Genomic DNA, 14604 nt, shown 5'->3' with positions numbered 1-14604 from the left:
CTGTCTAAATACAATGTACAAGAGACATGTATATTCCTATTGAATCTTGCTTTGTGGATTTCTTCCAGGTCTGTGCAGTAATACAGTATTATTATTATTATTATTATACAGGATTTATATAGCGTCAACAGTTTGCTCAGCGCTGTACATTATAATGGGAGACAGTACACGAGACAGTACAGTAACAATACGATTCAATACACGAGGGGTTCGAGTGCCCTGCTCCTTGGAGCTTACAATCTAGGAGGGAGTATGAAATGCTGCCTCTGTGCAGGAGGTCCCCTTAATAAAAACTGGTCACTGCTGTTCTCTCTCCTTGTACATGTTGACCAATCTTGTATCCGCCCCCTCTTCGAGTTTTCTACAAGCAACCTGTAGTCGATGGGGGCCTGCTGGGCATCTCACACAGTTCTGCTCTCTGCACAGGCTATGTACAGAACAGTGATGATGTCACTGCTATTTTTACAAAATAATATCTGGGTTAATAAAGTCAATTGGTGCACACTATGTGAATATACTGTACATACAGTATATCTTTTATGGCTATTAAGAAATGTATTCCTCATGCAGGAAAGATTAGCTGAATTGAATTTATTCTTTCCTGAGAAGAGGAGATTGAGGAGGATATGATCAACATGTATAAATACATAAGTGGTCTTTATCGTGAACTTGGTGTAGAGTTATTCATTTTGAGGTCATTATAGAGGACAAAGGGGCACTCTTTATGCCTGGAGGAAAAGAGATTTAACTTCCATATACAGTAAGGCTTCTTCACAGTAAGAGCTGTGGAATAAACTCAAGAGCTCATTCTAGCCAGCTCTGTATGCCCTGGATACATTCCAAATGCACATAATATAATTGGATATTAATATTTAGAGGTAATAACACCCAGAGGTTGTTGATCCAGGGAATATCTGATTGCCTCCCAGGGGATCAAGAAGGAATTTTTTCCCCTGCTGAAGCAAATTGGATCATGTTTTATTGTTTTTTTTTGCCTTCCTCTAGATCAACTTTGGGTATAGGATTGTGTATATGGAGGTTTTCAATATCTTTGTTGGTTGATGAACTAGTGTCTTTTTTTCAACCGCATTAACTACGTAACTAATTTTGAATGAAAGTTCTTTGTGCTGGAGTTCATTTTTAAACCTTCTGGAACCTTCCAAAACAAAAAACTTTCTAAATCTAAACAATAAAGTCTACATATACATGCATAGAAATATGTTCATGTTTGACCTTTGGAGGGAGCACTCAGCACTCGTGTATCGGCCTATTTGGGAGGACAATAGTAATCCGCTGAGAAAAAGGCAACTCAATAAGTAGTCTCATTTCCAAAAAATACATGACAAGGGAATGTCTGCCAGGATTGGCAAGAGTATTCAAATATGAAATCTCAACAGTGGTGTCACAGCAGGAGACAAAGTGACTTCCTATGACATTCCCATAGCTTGTCACGACCCTGGTATTTTATGCTCCAAAGATAGTTTTTGTATCTTCTGGTGTGTAAACAAATGTTGCCTCTCCTGACATGTATGCCATGGCAGCTCAAATAAAATCTCATTTTTTTATGCCAGATAGCACAGCTGCCACTGTACTTCCAACATGCTCTGGACATGATAGCTGCAGATCTCATAGCAGGAAGTGCTAGTGTGCTAGTGTTGTCTGTTTACCCCCGTCTCCCCATGGCCATTTGTAGAATACACATCTTCTTTTCTTGAAAATCTCAAGCTGCTGCTGTTATCCAACAGGTTTGAGGGTTTTGGATGGCATGTCCCGACTGGCTCTCTGCTGTGGTTCCTCCCATAAGTTGCTACACCACTACAGAAAACAAAAATGAGGTAGTGGCCGGCTAGAGGCGCCACAGTGCCCAGCAGGGGACATGCTATTCCACACAACTGAAAGTGTTGGATAAAAGCAGCTCTGAGAAAAAAGTTAACCCGCTGCCCAATGGAAAGGTGAGTATAATCTTCTTCTTTTAAAGAGTGACTTTTTAGATTTTAATATATCTGTTATTGTGGTGACAGTGATATTACAAAACAGCATACACTGCTCAAAAAAATTAAAGGAACACTTTGAAAACACATCAGATCTCAATGGGGAAATATCTCATGCTAGATATCTATACTGATATGGACTGGGTAATGTGTTAGGAACGTAAGGATGCCCATTGTTTGATGGAAATAAAAATTATCAACCTACAGAGGACTGAATTCAAAGACACCCCGAAAATCAAAGTGAAAAATGACGCAGCAGGCTAGTCCATTTTGCTGAAATGTCATTGCAGCAACTCAAAATGGTACTCAGTAGTTTGTATGGCCCCCACGTGCTTGTATGCATGCCTGACAAGGTCGGGGCATGCTCCTAATGAGATGATGCATGGTGTCCTTGGGTATTTCCTCCCAGATCTAGACCAGGGCATCACTGAGCTCCTGGGCAGTCTGAGGTGCAACCTGGCGTCGTTGTCAATGGTATCAATTCCTTCATCCTCCAGGAACGGCCTGAATACTCTCGCCATAGGAGGCTGGGCATTGTCGTGCACCAGGAGGAACCCAGGACCCACTGCACCAGCGTAAGGTCTGACAGTGGGTCCAAGGATTTCATACTGAGACCTAATGGCAGTCAGGGTGCCGTTGTCTAGCCTGTAGAGGCCTCTGCATCCCTCCATGCCTCCCCAGGCCATCACTGGCCCACCACCAAAACGGTCATGCTGAACAATGTTACAGGCAGCATAATGTTCTCCATGGCTTCTCCAGACTCTTTCACGTCTGTCACATGTGCTCAGGGTGAACCTGCTCTCATCTGTTAAAAACACAGGGCGCCAATAGCGGACTTGCCAATTCTGGTGTTCAATGGCAAGTGCCAATCGAGCTCTATGGTGCCGGGCAGTGAGCACAGGGTCTACTAGAGGGCATCGTGCACTCAGGCCACCCTCATGAAGTCTGTTTCTGATTGTTTGGTCAGAGACATTCACACCAGTGGCCTGCTGGAGGTCATTTTGTAGGGCTCTGGCAGAGCTCATCCTGTTCCTCCTTGCACAAAGGAGCAGATACCAGTCCTGCTGATGGGTTACGGACCTTCTACTTCCCTGTCCAGCTCTCCTAGAGTAATGACCTGTCTTCTGGAATCTCCTTCATGCTCTTGAGACTGTGCTGGGAGACACAGCAAACCTTCTGGCAATGACACGTATTGATGTGCCATCCTGGAGGAGTTGGACTGCCTGTGCAACCTCTGTAGGGTCCAGGTACCACCGCATGCTACCAGTAGTGATACTGACCATAGTCAAATGCAAAACTAGTGAAAAACAGTCAGATAAGATGAGTAGGGAAAAAAATGTCAGTGGCCTTCACCTGTAAAACCATTCCTGTTTTGGGGGTTGTCTTATTGTTGCCCATCTAGTGCACCTGTTGCTAATTTCATTACCACCAAAGCAGCTGAAAGTGATTAACAACCCCCTCAGCTACTTAACTGACCAGATCAATATCCCAGGAGTTTAATTGACTTGATGCTATACTCTGATTAAAAAGTGTTCCTTTAATTTTTTGAGCAGAGTAAATGTCCATGAAGTTTTTTCTTTAACTCTTTACCTGAAATATTTTTAAAAATTTTATGATGTCATGTGCCAGCTGAAAGAAGAAATTAGGCTTAGAGTGGCAGCTACTCTAATGTGCTGGATGGAATACAGCTTAGGTAAATAGATGCAAATAATTCATGGGCATCTCAAGCATCATGAAGATCTTGGGTAGCAAAAAACATATCAGGACAATGACACAAGTCTGCAGAATTAAAGCCTCGAAAAGTATCTCCTTTTTTTCATGTTAGAGGTTTAAATCAAGGAGCTGACTGGTTGATATTGGCTGCACTGACAGCTGCTTGAAATTCTTGTGTTGATGTGACCGGTAACATTTAATGAGACCTTACTCCCCCCTCTGGCAACAAAGCTGAACTGCCCTGTCGTCCTTGGCCCAAATTCACCTATAAAAACCAGACACGTATCCATCAAGAGTTTGCTGAAGGGATGATTCTTGATTGAAAATGATGCTCAGGTCAGTTAACAGCACTGCAACACACAACTAGATTGTTAGAAAGAGAAGTGAGGCGCATAAGGCACAAATGTAACTAAAATGTTGTAAAATAAAGTGAAGAGTAACTTCTTGACAAGCCATAACTGCAATTTTATACATCCATGAATGTTTGTATATTTTTTACAAATTGTTTTGGATGTATGGATAGATCTTTCTATGGCACACTGAGACTCCATTTGCACAGACTTTTTGTCACACTACGAATCCCTCTAGTGATTCCTGCGGTGGGATTAACAACTGTGTGCGGATAGCAAGTGCTCGGCGTCCCTTTCACCTGCCTTGATCTCCTTCTAACAGAGCTGGGCAGAGGGGTAGGCAGAAGTGATGGCTACCTTGGGTACCTAAAGTGGAAGTAAACCCAAATCCTCACCCCATCAAAACATAGTACTTCATAACTTTAAAAATATAAACAGTTGCTTTTTGAACAATTTATCCAGCATAGTTATGTTTCTAAGTGTATTTTTGGGTGCAGGCTGCTTACCCCTGTTAATGTTGAAGCCAAAGCCATCTTTGGAACTTTCTGGCCATTATTTTCTCAGATTCTGCTTCCTCCCCCAGTGAGCATCAATAACAATTCTCAAGCATATACAGTAGTCACATGGGGATTCCAGGAACATGAGCAGAGATTTGGAAGAATTGTGCCGGAGAGAGATCCATACGTCAGCACAGCAAAGCGCTCTGTTGAGTTTAAGGCTGAAGTTTACGTTTTATTACATAGTCACAATAGTCCAGCAGGAATCAATGTAAGTATGCAAATCGCATAATTGAGTGATCATTGTGGAAGCTGCAAAGCATTGTAATAGTTGATACTACTACAGTGATATCAGCAGTCTTTGGGTCCAGGACCAGCTGCCCTTCTGCATAGTATCTGCACTGCTGCCATTCACAGGACGCCTTGTATTTTTTAAATTATTATTATTATGCAGGATTTATATAGCACCAACAGTTTACGCAGCACTTTACAATATAAGGGCAGACAGTACAATTACAATACAATTGAATACAGGAGGGATCAAAGGGCCTGCTTGTTCGAGCTTAAAATCTAAGAGGGAGGGTCAAGAGATATAAAAGGTAATAACTCTGGGGGATGGGCTGATGGAGAAAATACATGTATGGTTGTTAGGTGGGGGCAGGATAGGCCTCTCTGAAGAGATGAGTTTTCATTGAATACAAGGTATTCTCTATTTAGACCCTGGTCGCACTGGGTGCGACTTGGCATGCGATTTGCATGCCATGCATCTTGCAAATCGCATGCCAAGTCCCACCCTATTGTCCGCAATTACAGCAGTCATATCGGTGCGGTTCCGACTTGGTTGAAGCCACACCAATTTCTAAAGTAGTACATGCACTACTTTTGGAGCGATTTGCATAGGCATCAGATGTCTTGCAAATCGCACCTGAAATGGACATATCCCCCGACTTTGAAATCGCGCGACTTCACTGTAAGTTGCATGATTTCAAAGTCGGGCTTGATGTGACCGGGGGGTAAGACTAGGTTGAGATTGTGATGTTCTGTCCACCTCGTTCAGTTAGAGAATGCCATGTATTCATTTGAAAAATACAAGGTTCCCTGTGAATGGCAACAGCTCAGAGCAAGCGACCCCCCCTTTGGTTCCTATGCACAAGTGCAGCCTTTGCACTTATTATTATTATACGGGATTTATATAGTGCCAACAGTTTGCACAGCAGTTATGTAATAAAATTCATACCTAAACTTCAGCTTTAATTCTACTTTAAAGCAAGAGGTGGGGAGGGGTGCAGAAAGGACTTAACCTGCAAACTATGCTGCTGAGATAGTTCACAACTCACGGAGAGGGTGTACTTTGACCTTTTTTGCATGGGTGCTAAGGAACCTTGTCCCAGCTCTGCTTTCTAAGCTGCATCAAACTGCTTCAAGCTGCTTATGCATTCCTATTGACTTGTATAGGGATAGAACCAGGTCTGATGTGAATGAAATCCCCTTGAAACAGATTTAACTCTACCATTGCCTCAGCCCCCCCATTAGTTCCATTTTGTCTCTCTAAGTTTATCTTTTCATACTTCCCAGCATTCTGGAAATGGAAAAACAGACACCTTGTACAGCTGAAAAATACAACACTTTATGGTGTCTGGGATGCCTGTTTGGCCTGTCCTCCAACAGCTTCTACCCCCAGATTTGACCCTAATGCTGATTATAAACCATGACTTCAGCAAGTGGTAGAAAGATGGAGGACCTAAGATCGACTTCTATTCCCACAGTCAAAATTAGTGCATTTTTGGTTCCTAAGCTCCCAGGGAGCTCTAAAAGATAGCAGAATGTACAGTCATGGCCGAAATTGTTGGCACCCTTGATATTTCTCCAGGAAATCATGTATTTCTCACGAAACGTATTGCATTAACACATGTTTTGCTATACACATGTTTATTCCCTTTGTGTGTATTGGGACAAAACAAAAAAAGGGAGGAAAGAAAGCAAATTCGACATAATGTCACACAAACCTCCAAAAATGGGCTGGACAAAAGTATTGGCACCCTTTCACAACTGCGGATAAATAAGAATGTTACAAGCATGTGATGCTCCTGTAAACTCACCTGGGGCAAGTAACAGGTGTGGGCAATATAGAAATCACACCTGAAAGCAGATAAAAAGGAGAGACGTTCACTTAACCTTTGCATTGTGTGTCTGTCTGTGCCACACTAAGCATGGACAACAGAAAGAGGAGACGAGAACTGTCTGAGGACCTGAGAACCAAAATTGTGGCAAAATATCAACAATCTCAAGGTTACAAGTCCATCTCCAGAGAACTAGATTTGCCTTTGTCCACAGTGCGCAACATTATCAAGAAGTTTGCAACCCATGGCACTGTAGCTAATCTCCCTGGTCGTGGACGGATGAGGAAAATTGATGAAAGATTGCAACGCAGAATAGTCCGGATGGTGGATAAGCAGCCCCAAACATGTTCCAAAGACATTCAAGCTGTCCTGCAGGCTCAGGGAGCATCAGTGTCAGCGCGAACTATCCGTCGACATTTAAATGAAATGAAACGCTATGGCAGGAGACCCAGGAGGACCCCACTGCTGACACAGAGACATAAAAAAGCAAGACTACAGTTTGCCAAAATGTACTTGAGTAAGCCAAAAGCCTTCTGGGAAAACGTCTTGTGGACAGATGAGACCAAGATAGAGCTTTTCGGTAAAGCACATCATTCTACTGTTTACCGAAAACGGAATGAGGCCTACAAAGAACAAAACACAGTACCTACGGTAAAATATGGTGGAGGTTCAATGATGTTTTGGGGTTGTTTTGCTGCCTCTGGCACTGGGTGCCTTGACTGTGTGCAAGGCATCATGAAATCTGAGGATTACCAAAGGATTTTGGGTCGCACTGTAGGGCCCAGTGTCAGAAAGCTGGGTTTGCGTCCAAGATCCTGGGTCTTCCAGCAGGACAATGACCCCAAACATACGTCAAAAAGCACTCAGAAATGGATGGCAAAGAAGCGCTGGAGAGTTCTGAAGTGGCCAGCAATGAGCCCAGATCTAAATCCCATTGAACACCTGTGGAGAGATCTTAAAATTGCTGTTGGGAAAAGGTGTCCTTCCAATAAGAGAGACCTGGAGCTGTTTGCAAAGGAAGAGTGGTCCAAAATTCCGGGTGAGAGGTGTCAGAAGCTTATTGATGGTTATAGGAAGCGACTGATTTCAGTTATGTTTTCCAAAGGGTGTGCAACCAAATATTAAGTTAAGGGTGCCAATACTTTTGTCCAGCCCATTTTTGGGGTTTTGTGTGACATTATGTCATATTTGCTTTTCTGCCTCTGTTTTATATTTGTTCCAATACATACAAAGGGAATAAACATGTGTATAGCAAAACATGTGTTAATGCAATACCTTTTTTGTGTGAAATACTTGATTTTCAGGAAAAATATCAAGGGTGCCAACAATTTCGGCCATGACTGTATATGTGGTGTTGCATTTTAGGGTCCTTGCACCAAGTACTGATGTTTGAAAGTTCCACTGCAAAAATCATCAGCATGGTCCATGTAGTTTGCACTTTTTCTAACTTCTGTATGGATTGCCAGTGACATGTCCTGTTGGTCTAGATGTGGTTTCTCATGTATGTGGTCACGGCAGCTATGGAATTAAAAGGCCTGGCATTCCCTGCTGGTCTGTAGTAAGCAGTACTTTTTTTTTCTGCTATCAACCTTCTATTTTTTTCTTTTTCTCTGAAGTGATTGATAAGAAAATTGAAGTTACCATGGGAACTTCAAATGATTTGTCTTGACTTTCTAATTTTAAAGAAATGGTGTGGTTAAAATTAACCAAAGCCTGTTCTACAAACAGATTGTGGTAAAAAAAAAAAAGAAATAGTTGAATGAATCCAAAATTATATAAAAAAAAATTATTTGGCAGAAGGTGGTGACACTTGTGCCCTACAGAGGGCGGGGCTTCTCAGAAAGCACAAAAAGGCGTCAAATAGGGATGTGTCATAGAAGGAGCTTTAAGTAAAAGGCAAGTATAGCAACAAAAACATCACCAGGAGTGTTAAAGCAATAGCCCTTTGTAGAAAGAAATCTCTTATTAAAAAATGTAGCTCCAAATGCTATTTTTGTACCTATTATGATATGGTCATGTGACCAACTAGCCTATATTGGTATTCTTTCTTTCTGGGTGATAGGTGGGATCTACTTTGGGGAGACTGGGAGAAGGGGATTTAACACTAGCGCGAAGCCCGACAACTGCTGTATGGTGGACCAGCGTGATGATGTCACTGCTCACAGGGATAATGCAGTGTGCATCTGAAGGCCAACAAATAGATCTCAGTGCCACCTACCACAGGCTGCCTGTAGATAACTACAAGGGGGAGCGGAGACAAGACCAGTCACCCCTTATAAAGTGAGAGAAGAGCGATGACTGGGCTTTATTAAAGGAAACTCCTGTACAGAAGCAAAGTTTCACACTGGATTACTGTACAGATTTAGGAAAAATACACAAAGCATACTAAGATTCAAGTAGGAATACATTTCCTCTTTGCCTTAAGGCTAATATTTGCTTATTCCAGAATTCAACTTTTTTTTTTTTTAACATAAAGTTTATTGGATTTCAACAAAATTACAGCCAAAACAAGTAGGCAGAAAGAGAACAAAAAGTAATGGCATACAAGTTTACAATACCAAATTAGAACAGATACGGATGATAAGTGGACAGATCAGTACAAAAATCTGCAAACAACATATGAATATACAAGCAAGTAAACTCAGAGTAGCATAGTAAGACATGTAAATATTCAGGTCATCTCCAGATGCTGAAATAAAAAATAAAAAGGATTTTGCCAGTTTTTGTTTTCCCGTGGTCGGCTGTCAAAACGTTCCTATCCTGAATATGATTCTACTGCGTTCAGGAGAGGGAGGTTTAGCCTCACCTAAACGCAGCAGCTCATAAACTCTGCTAAAAGCCTATGTGTACATGGACACATAGGCTTTTATGGAGTTGAGTTTAGGAGCTTTGGCAAAAAAAGCTCCTGAACTCGAGTTTAGCAGATGCTTGTGTACATGAACTTACCCTAATGTGTTTGGTTTTAGTGCCATGTTGAGACAGGCGTCTCTTATATTGGTGGCACATTGTCATCCTCTGTATCCATTCCCTGGTACAATTCCTGTACATGGAGGGAGAGGAGGGGGGGCACATTTGCATCCTCCAAACAGTTTTGGGTATTCTCTGTACACTCATTTGCATGTACTATGTGAAATTTCCCATGTTCCTGTTTGTACATTACCTATTTGCAGTTCCTCTGTTCCGGTTTATCGTGGCTGCGGTACTGACATGGTTACTGCCCTAGATTAAATTCCCAAGGCTGAATCCCTCGATGACTGTCTAAATTATGTTTGCCAGTTGTGTATGATGATTATATATGCATTTGTTCTTTAATTCTGGCGGGAGCAATCTTATTTTGCAGCCCCATGACCGGGAAACAGCTGTGCAGTGGGGTTTCTTTTCTCTTTTTATATAAATGTGTATAAGCCACAGAACTGTGATTTAAAGAAGAAATTCAGTCAGTTTAAAAAAAAACAATGTTTTGATATAAAATAGGATACTGAAACCACTAAATGAATCAATTAACTCATAAATGCAGAACCTTTGGCAAGAAGTAAAGAAAACACTTTTTAATTCAGTTGTATTTTAATTCAAAGTGTGTGACGGGAAAATTAAAAAATCTCTGTAAATTTTTCAATGTTTAATCTTTTTTAAAATGTTGCAAGTAGAGAAAAATACCTGTTGAGCTGCCAAAAATCCAGTGTGCTCACCCCGTTTAGACTGAAAACAAAACTCACTGAAATTCCAAGTAGTGTTGATGGCCCTGCCTACTAGACTACAAAAATACACCTATACCCGCCTATCACTGTCCCAGTCCATATGCATATATTGTTATTTTTGCAGCAAAACTATGCTTCTGTCTGCTGACTCCTCAGAGCCTGCCCACACACTGTATGTAGGGAAAGGGCTCTTGGGGGATGTAGTTCTGGGGATGTGTCTGTATCACTAGGACATAGACTTACAGCAGCTGCCCTTGCAAGAATTTTAAACACCTGGTGATAATATCACAGGGTATAATAAAAGCTGCCTCTCCCTACAGAAACAAGATAAAAAAGAAAAATGCTGGGACATGCTCTAGAGCGGAAACTTTAGGCTCCATGTACACTGCAGCGAATAAACTCACGTTTAGGAACTTTTCTGCATTGTTTTCAGCAGCCCCTGAACTCTCCCTAATGCTTTCCTATGTGTTCATGTACATTATGTGATTTACAGTCGTTTACTGGCAGTTGAGTTTACAGGATTTTTTTTAACGCACCAAACTTGCGATCAGGAGTAGATTTTATCAGTCTTTCAAACGCCAAACACTTGTAAACGTGGCTAACTGCGTTTATAAGCATCTGCGTTTGGAAATTTTTTTTATCTCTTCCATTACCAGATGCTGCCCAGAGCCTTTTTTCATCATGAAAACTGCATGCAAAGCGTTTTCCTGGTACTCAAATAGACCTGGTACACCATAGTTTGAGGTTTTGCATGAAAGAAAATATGTTAGACACTGCTGCAATAATTTCTGCACAGAAATGAGCTGGAACACATCCAAACACCAAAAAAAAAGAGCTAATCTCAACACATACTGCTCTCTCTGCTTCTGCTCTCTCTATTTCTCTCAAAATGTCTGAACTAGTTAATTTTTTTACTGTTTTTCTGTGCATTCTGAGCATTTTTTGAAGGTCTCCTGAGGTTATCTTTAAAAAATGCTTCTAAACGCGAACGGTCATAAACGTGGTATGCAAACGCGGCTAAACAGACGTTTTTTAACCTTACGTTTTCCAGCAATCAGTTTCCATCGTTCAGAAGTGTCCCGTGTACATGGAGCCTTAGGGGTAAACTTAGGAAATACCTGTACATTCATCTTTAAGCTAATCAAATGTATAGTTGAAAATGGTTTAACCTCCTTAGCGGTAATCCCGAGTGTAGCTCGGGGTAAAATTTCTATACCAAAAGCGGTAACCCCGAGCTACACTCGGGCTTACCATGCGGCGCTGCTCTGGGGGTCCCTGCAGCACTTACCTTGTCCTTCGCTCCCGCGATGTGTCCCCTGCAGCATCCCCGGCCATCTCCTCCGGCCGATGCCGCATCCGGCTTCTGTGTTCCGGTCCCTGTGACGTCGGGACGTACGGGCACCAGAACCGGCGGGAAATTTGAAATTTTTTAAAAATGTAATTTTTACTGTCATTGCTGTTTCAATGCAATTCACATATATTTTGTCCCTACTGCTTTGTCCTGTGCCCTGCCTGCATTTTGAATGTTCTTTCTGCCTGGAAACTTAGAACAGTCCATGGCGTCCAAAAAGCGTCCCTTTACATCAAAAGCGGTTTTAGAGCAGCGATAGTAAATCAGAACCACTTGCAGAATTGAGTGATAATGATTCGTGGGGAAATTCGTCATCAGACACTGAAAACGATTTTGCGACTTTGCACAGCGATGTGCAAATTTGCCTCTGTATTTCAAATTTCAGTGTTTTTGGTTTGATTATATTATTGAATTAAATTTATTATTATTATATTATTATTTTTTATGATTATTTATTAAATTATAATTTATGATTTCGTGTTTCAAATGTTATCATATCCGGAATGTTTAATAGACTCTTGTTCGTACAGATTTCAGTGAGTTATTCCTAAAAATTACAGCCTACAATAAAAAACTACATATTTCCATGCAAAAAAATGTACCGCTTTCAGCACAAAAAATCGGAAAGAATCATACCGCCAAGGAGGTTAAATGCCTGAATCTGTCTGTATAGGAACTTCCTGCAATCCCCAGCTGGAAGGAATTGAAATCCACTGAATGAAAAGGGAAAGCTAATGACAGTTAGGCTGGGGAGGAAAGTGCTAGATGATGCTGGATGCTCTCTAGCCAGAAACTGAAGCGGGCTTCATCTGATTTGCTGCAGCTTGTAATGCACATTGTGAGAAAATCACAATGTTCAGTGAATTCAGAAATGCTCAGAGTGTGCAGTGAAACCAAAGTAAGCAATTTCAATGCAGGAGAGGAGCCTATACAACTGAGCAAGAATAAGGGAAGTGTGGAGTTCAAACTTAAGGCAGAATTAAACCTACAAAAAAAAAGTAGGAGACCCTATTGCTCTCTTCTGTCATAACTGTTTCTCCCTGCCAGTCTGCGTTTGTGCATGCACAACTCAGGGTCCATTAACGTCATGGATCTGTGCAGAGATGATGTGTCTCCCCCTGTGCATGCGCAGGAGTGACATCACCCCAGTCCTGCCAAGAAAGCAGCCAAACAATCCAAACTCAGAAAGAAGACGGATGAAGAAAGAAGAGAATGGAAGTGCCCCTAAGTGATGGGAACACTGACACTGCAGTGCTGGAGGGGATTGCTTCTAAGGTAAGTCTGCCATTATGTGCTGATATGCTGTGCATAATAGCATATTATGGCTAAAAGCTCCTGGGGGCCCTTTTTTTCAGAGGATTAATTCCGCTTTAAAGTGTTAGTAAACCCACTTTGTTAATTTTTACCTACAGGTAAGTTTATAAATCTTACCTGTAGGTAAAATGAATATCTCTTAAACCTGCACCATTTAGGAGATATTTGGGGTTTTTTTTAGTTGGCGAATGCGCTCTGATGGAACGGTATACCCATGCCGTTCCTCGTTCCTTCATAGCAGTGTGTTGTGACCCGTAACTGCCATGCGCGTGCATGGGAGTGACATCATCACGGCTCAGCCTGTCAGATGGCCGGAGCTCACGAACCTGGATGGAAGACCGGGTGAAGATGGAAGCCTTTACAGTGGTGACAGCGCACCGCTGGAGGGCTTCATTTTAAGGTAAGTTTCACATAATGTGCTAATATGTGATGCATAGTAGCACATTATGCCATTACCTTGCAAGGAGTGTTTTTTTTTTTTAATGCAGTTTACTATTATTATACAGGATTTATATAGCGCCGACAATTTGCTCAGCGCTTTACAATATGGTGGGAGACAGTACACGAGACAGTACAGTAACAATACGATTCAATAAAAGAGGGGTTCGAGGGCCCTGCTCCTTGGACCTTACAATCTACCAATTTTACAATCTTACTACCACTTTAATAGTTGTCTGAACCCGTTACAAGAGCTGTGCAGTAAACATACCAAAAATCTCAAGTAGATTAAAGTAACACGAAACCATATCCGTATTCTCCAAAATTAATCTATACACATCCATTACTTAATGGTCCTGTAATCTATATTTCATGAAATGGTTTCCTTCTGTGTATTTCTGCCTCCTTGTAAAGTCATCCATGAGCTACTGAACCTCTCTTTTCTCCCCCTCTCTTCTGTTTGTTTGGAATGAGAAGTGCGTGTTAGTTGTGGCCATGAACACTGCTCTATGCACACTACAAATCCCATATTCCCTAGTCCATCTTGGAAACAAGCCAGAAAGGGTGGCTACATTCTTACATACAGTGGGACCATGGAGAACGAACATAGCCACCCAGTGACAATAAGTCAAATCACAGCAGCAAAACAAAATTGGAATTTGGAGATTTGAAGAAGGCTGAAAGCAATAGAAAGTACTTTTTGAGTGAAGAATACATACTTGAATAGAATTTTTATTTTATGAACCAGAGTTTAGTATCACTTTAAGCCCCGATCAAGGTGGCCCTTTGGAACTTCTGAAAGGCATTGACTTGTCAGAGTTAAACCATTTCCTGCTCTATCTAAAAAATAATAAAACTTTTTTTAATATGATTTATCCTTTAACTCCTTCATCATAGCGAAATAAATCTATTACATTTATGCTGCCAGGACCATTAAAATATTACTTACTTATAAAATCAAATAAAACTTAATTCATCCTAAGTAGAGAAATAGAGGAGTTCATGCCAGGAATTGTTGGCTCCTTCTGTCCCAGCCTACATACCTCTCAGTGTCATCAGCTGTGGGGGATCTGATTTCGGGTCTTTTAGAGCGGCTGTGCTTTGTGTCAGGGTGAGAGTATGCTGACACTCT

At 41.4% G+C, this 14604-nt stretch overlaps 1 protein-coding gene across 4 annotated transcripts in view; it reads left to right on the top strand.

The window, feature by feature from the left end:
- Positions 1 to 14604, top strand: part of DGKI (diacylglycerol kinase iota) — a 461291-nt gene that overhangs the window by 103421 nt on the left and 343266 nt on the right. The gene's annotated exons all lie outside the window — the stretch shown is intronic.

Source organism: Staurois parvus, unplaced genomic scaffold (assembly GCF_062004578.1).
Source record: "Staurois parvus isolate SC_StPar_1 unplaced genomic scaffold, SC_StPar_1.0 ptg000249l, whole genome shotgun sequence".
Classification (NCBI taxonomy): Eukaryota; Metazoa; Chordata; class Amphibia; order Anura; family Ranidae; genus Staurois; species Staurois parvus.
This window is presented reverse-complemented; position numbering and strand designations above follow the sequence as displayed.